Below are 6,188 nucleotides of genomic sequence, written 5' to 3' on the forward strand. Positions count from 1 at the left end.
CTAAGTTGCCTCTGATCTAGCCTGTTCCCAGATCTGTTTGTGCCGTCTTGCCAACTCCTACGGTCATTGTCTCGACTAGGAGTTGACAAGACAGCACAAACAGATCTGGGACCAGGCTACGTCTTAGCCTTATCGGAAATCGCGTACTGCGGGTGGGACACATGTCCCCCTGAATACACTGTGTTACGTACAATATGTGTCCTGTTCATGTAGGTTGTGCTATCTGTACTACAGTGACCTCATCATAAGCTATCGGTACCGCTAAGCTTGCCTTCCAGGTGGAAAGGTGCGGTGGGAATTGAGCTGCTTAGTGGGCAGATGGTTGAACTGCATGACAAGGCATGTACATAGGTATAGACCAGGAAGTGTGAGTGTGTACATGTGAGAGTATGTGTTAGGATAGCTCATTTGGTGTGTAAGCATAGGTGTGTACTCCATTTTGTTGTAGCCTTAGTTAGGACTAATGCAGAGGGAGTTGATATCTATAGTGTTAGTTTAATAGGACTTTAAAACAATTGACCCGACCCCCAAAAAATCCATATTGGATTTTAATGTATTATCTCCCGCACAAGAAGAAAGTCATACTTTTTGGTGCAAAACCAGTTTTGTTAAGTGTTCAATGATTAACACCATCTGTTAAGCAGCTATCACTGTTTTATAGATTTGCCAGAGTGATGCTCTGTTAAACACCTGTTCTGAACTAAAAGAGGCAGACGGTAACAATGTTTCTCGTAGGTGAATTTCCTGCCTTGCTCGTGACTACATGTCATGGTTGACCTTCAAAACAGAGAAAGGTTTGTCTATGTTACGGTCTAGGTACCTGAGAGTCCAGTTGTACTGAAGCACATGACAAATAACCCTGGGAAACATTCTGAGCTGGGTGTCAGTTAGGCCTGCATACTCAAATTTGCACCTGTTGTCTTGTTTTTACTTTTCTTTGTGGAATTCAGAAACCCAAGACTTGAGATGAAGAAAACATGTGAATAATGGATTTTAAAAACATATTATAATTAAAAAAGTAAAGTAAAACTATATAAATAAGGTGATGATATTTGTTTACTTTAGAAGTTATGATACACTGTATGCTGGGATTCGGATGTGGGGAACATTAAAGACATTCATAGCCAGACTGTCGACTATGCCTCTTCATTGGCCTACTGCACCCGTTCAACTCCATTTAGAACACAGATTTTTCCATTACAAACAATGTGATTATTGGAATACATCAGTGGAATACCAATACCTTGCCAATATGTTGCATCAAGAAACTGTTTTTTTATTTGAGGTAATAAGACTAGTAAATATTCAGCTAATATTAATAAGTACGGTTTTCTTACAGAGAAGCAAACAGACAAGCAAACTTGAATAAGTTTATTTTAATTTCTAACTTTTGTTGTGTTTATGTGTTTATGCACATTACAATGAGAGGGAACATTGCCCTTTTGAAAAATGATGCTTTTCAACACTTGACTGAATAACATCAGCATCAGTCATTGGGTAATAACAATGCATGGTTTGATCCTACTCACCACATGATAACCAAAACAAAATAAAAACAAATGTGTCAAGAAAACATTTATTTTCAAAATATGACCATTTGGATTCAACAAAACATATAAGGCATGAATAAAATGCAGTAACTTTTCAACTTTGTTTACTTACAGAATTTGAACTATTAAACATTGAAAGCATTAAAAAAATGGATTTAGCATCAGACCCTAGTACCCCAGGTAGACTGATTCATGCTCAGTTCAAGGAATAAGTCTTCTGTAAATTGCTTTTAAGCAATGCAAATAACACCCACAATGTTGTTTGGCCAGTAGCTAAGGTCAAGTGCAAGTACCATTCCATGGAGTGCCTATTCTGCTTATAGTCTTGGGGCAGATTTCAAGGGCCCATATCTTGACTGTGAGGTCCCACAGGAAACTAGTAGTTGTCCAAGTTGAATCCTGACGGGAGTTCCTTCAGGATAGAGTACTGGAAAAATCCCAGAGAGCTGAATTGAAAGGCATTCTGTCCTGTCAGCATTTCATCAACAATTTCTGGACCCAGAGAGTTGGTGACACAGGCTTCTACTGCAGGTCTGAGACAGGTTGGTGAACTCAGCTTTCTTCTGACACTGATCTTGTCCATTGAGTCTGCCAAGTACAGTATGTGTGGGCATTTTTGATACTCACTCCCATTAATAAAGTAAAACCTTTATTATGATTATAGTATTACCATACTAATTGGATTGTACAACCCAGAATGAAGGGTTTGAAATGATGAAGTGTCTGAGGTTTTTTTCTGTGTTGATTTCCATTGCTTTAATAGGAGTATAGGATATGTTGATATAGAAGCTAAAATGTAAATGCTTACATTAAAATGTAATGTTTATTATCACACAAATGATAAGAGGATGGCATGTAATAGAATTTTAATGCTTGTGCTTTTCTTATAACACATTTCTGTGTTCTATTCATGGGCTGTTCTATAAACCAATTTCTGTGTTCATGCAAGTGGCTGACTGTACAAATCCTCACTATCAGTCGCTGCAATTTGACAGTACGCCCAGACCTTGTTTTGAGAATGAACAAAATATCTCAATTTCAAGGTCTCAGCTTAGAGAGAAGAGGCCTCGTGAGGTATTTGTCTGTCACATGTTATGAACCAGCATTGGTCGGTCACATGAATGAAACAAAATGGTAATGATTCATGAATTATGCTAAATCATGCAAATATAACTTGTCTGTGTATAGCTGTATATAAGACAACTGCTGGGACTGCCCCAGCAGAGCTTCTGACAGACGTTCACTATGGTGCATTAAGTTTGTTGGAACCTCTCCAGCACGCTGACAATAAACAATGATTCATTTAAGATTGACTTTGAGTGTCCCTGTGTAAGAATTCCACAACAGCCTTTCAAATCATATCCAATCAATTGAATTTACCACAGGTGGATTCCAATAAAGTTGTAGAAACATCTCAAGGATGATCAACGGAAACAGGATGGACCTGAGCTCATGTCTCGAGTCTCATAGCAAAGGGCCTGAATACTGTTTTTGCTTTGTCATTATGGGGTATTGTGTGTAGATTGATGAGGAAAAACAATTTAATCAATTTTAGAATGAGGCTGTAATGTAACAAAATGTGGAAAAAGTCAAGGGGCCTGAATACTTTCCGAATGCACTGTAGCTATCACCCAGCTGTGCCAGCCCTGACGACTTCAGCCCTTCTGTGTCGATGATTACAACAAAGTCGCAGTTCAGCTCTTTCTTGAAGTCGTCTTTGACTTTGATGAGCAGCATAAAGGCCCCTCTTGTGCATCTGCCGCTACTGACTGCGAACTGCACTCCAAACATTGTGTTCAATAGAGTGGACTTTCCCGTGCTCTGAACACCTAGAACAGTTACCACCAGGATCTTGCTCTTCGGTTGCACCAAGACATTGAGCTGATGCAGCACATCACTCACCCATCTCAGAGGTATGTTAGACGCGTCTCCATCCACCAGCTCCAGAGGAAACCCATCCAGAAGCAACTCAGCACATACAGTGCCTTCAGAAAGTATTTATACCTCTTGACACATTCCATATTTTGTTGTGTTAAAGCCTGAATTCTAAATGGATAAAATAAAAACAATTCTCGCCCATCTACACACAATAACCCATAATGACAAAGTGAAAACATGTTTAGACATTTTTGCAAATGTATTAAAAATTAAATACAGAAATATCAAATTTACATAAGTATTCAATACATGTTAGAATCACCTTTGGCAGCGGTGAGTCTTTCTGGGTAAGTCTCTAAGAGCTTTGCACACCTGGAATGTACAATATTTGCACATTATTCTTTCAAAAATGATTCATGCACTGTCAAGTTTGGTTGTTGATCATTGCTAGAAAGCAAGTCAAAACTGTAAAACTAACTAGGCCACTCAGAAACATTACATTTTGTCTTGGTAAGCAACACCAGTGTATATTTGGCCTTGTGTTTTAGGTTATTGTCCTGCTGAAAGGTGAATTTGTCTGTTGGAAAGCAGACAACCAGGTTTTCCTCTAGGATTTCGCCAGTGCTTAGCTCTATTCCGTTCATTTTTATCATAAAAAAACTCCCTAGTCCTTGCCAATGACAAACATAGCCATAACATGATGCAGCCACCACCATGCTTGAAAATATGAAGTGGTGCTCAGTGATGTCTTGTTGGATTTGCCCCAAACATAACGCTTTGTATTCAGGACATAAAGTTAATTTCTTTGCTACATTTTTTGCAGTTTTACTTTAGTGCCTTATTGCAAACATGATGCATGTTTTGGATTTTTTTAAATTCTGTACAGACTTCTGTCTTTTCACTCTGTCCTTTGGGGTAGTATTGTGGAGTAACTACAATGTTGGTGATTCATTCTCAGTTTTCTCCTATCACAGCCATTAAACTCTGTAACTGTTTTAAGGTCACCATTGGCATGGTGAAATCCCTGAGCGGTTACCTCCTCTCCGGCAACTGAGTTAGGAAGGACGCCTGTATCTTTGTAGTGACTGGGTGTATTAATACACCATCCAAAATGTAATTAATAACTTCACCATGCTCAAAGGGATATTCAATGTCTGCTTTTTTTTTACCCATCTACCAATAGCTGCTCATCTTTGCGAGGCATTGGAAAACCTCCCTGGTCTTTGTGGTTGAATCTGTGTTTGAAATTCACTGCTCGACTGAGGGGCCTTACAGATAATTGTACGTGTGGGGTACAGAGATGAGGTAGTTATTCAAAAATCATGTTAAACACTATTATTGCACAGAGTCCATGCAACTTATTGTGTCTTGTTAAGCAAATATTTACCAGTGAACTTATTTAAGCTTGCCATAACAAAGGGGTTGAATACTTATTGACTCAAGACATTTCAGCTTTACATTTTTAATTTTAAAAAAAGTAAAAGATTCTGAAAACATAATTCCACTTTGACATTATGGGGTATAGTGTGTAGGGCAGTTACACAACATCTAGAAAAAGTCAAGGGGTGTGAATACTTCCGGAAGACACTATAGTCTGGGCAGGTGCTGCAGTTGTTTCAGTGAGTATTCAGTTTCTCTGACTAAGACCGCAGACTCGCACAGTTGACCAATTTCTTATAGGAAATGTTCGGCTCCCAAGGAACTGTTCGAAATTTGTCTGTCAAGGTCTACAATTTCCTCTTTGTTTTCAGAGGAGTTCCGGCACTTATTTCTGTACTGCCCTCTGAGGCCAGACACTCCGTTGGATATTCTCCTTGGACAATCACCACATTCTATATTGTGGTGGACGAACATGTCATGATCATTCAGGGGATTACTCAGAAGCTTGTTTAGAATCTGCGATTTGGACAGAGAGCACCCACCCAATCTGACAAAAGACACCATGGGGAGGTCAGAGAGAACAATTCTGTCTTCAACAAATCCTCTGGAATCTGGCAACAATTTGCACATTTGGCCCAGCGTCGCCCGGGTTAGGGGAGGGTTTGGCCGGCTGGGATGTCCTTGTCCCATCGCGCTGGAGCGACTCCTGTGGCGGGCCAGGCGCATGCATGCTGACACGGTCACCAGGTGTACAGTGTTTCCTCTGACACATTGGTGCGGCTGGCTTCCGGGTTAACCGTGCATTGTGTCAAGAAGCAGTGCAGCTTGGCGGGGTTGTGTTTCGGAGGACGCAGTAATTTAGTTATACCGTCCTTAATGATATCACAAAACAATACATTTTTGACAGGATTTATTGTTTGGATCCCCACCAACCATTCCAGTTGTTTGGGCATTGGAACATTTGTTTTCAAATCCAATCTTTTGATGTTTGAACTTTTGGTAAGAGTCTCTCTCTACACACAAACTTTCTTTTACTTTTCCATACTGCAGTGCAAGAGAGAGAGTTTACGACCGGTCGTTAAAGTCACAGAACCGACCCCACTCCCCCTATTCCTCTCTGGTGGGAGAGAGGGGGGACTATCTTTGACATGTCAATGGTAACATACCTCCCGTGAACCTGTAGAAACTAGTACCGCCACCATTTTGAAAAGCCTGCCTTCAAGGGTGGGAACAGTTGGACAAGGAAGTAGGGCTCCTGTCAGGCTGTAGTCTTTCCAAAGCAAGGGGAAATTAATTGTTGAGTCCAATGCATCTATAGAACAAGGACAACCATATCAACTCGCTGCTAGCGTGATCGTGCAATCTGAGAAACACAAAGGC

Source organism: Salmo salar, chromosome 07 (genome assembly GCF_965601325.2).
Source record: "Salmo salar chromosome 07, fSalSal1, whole genome shotgun sequence".
Taxonomy (NCBI): domain Eukaryota; kingdom Metazoa; phylum Chordata; class Actinopteri; order Salmoniformes; family Salmonidae; genus Salmo; species Salmo salar.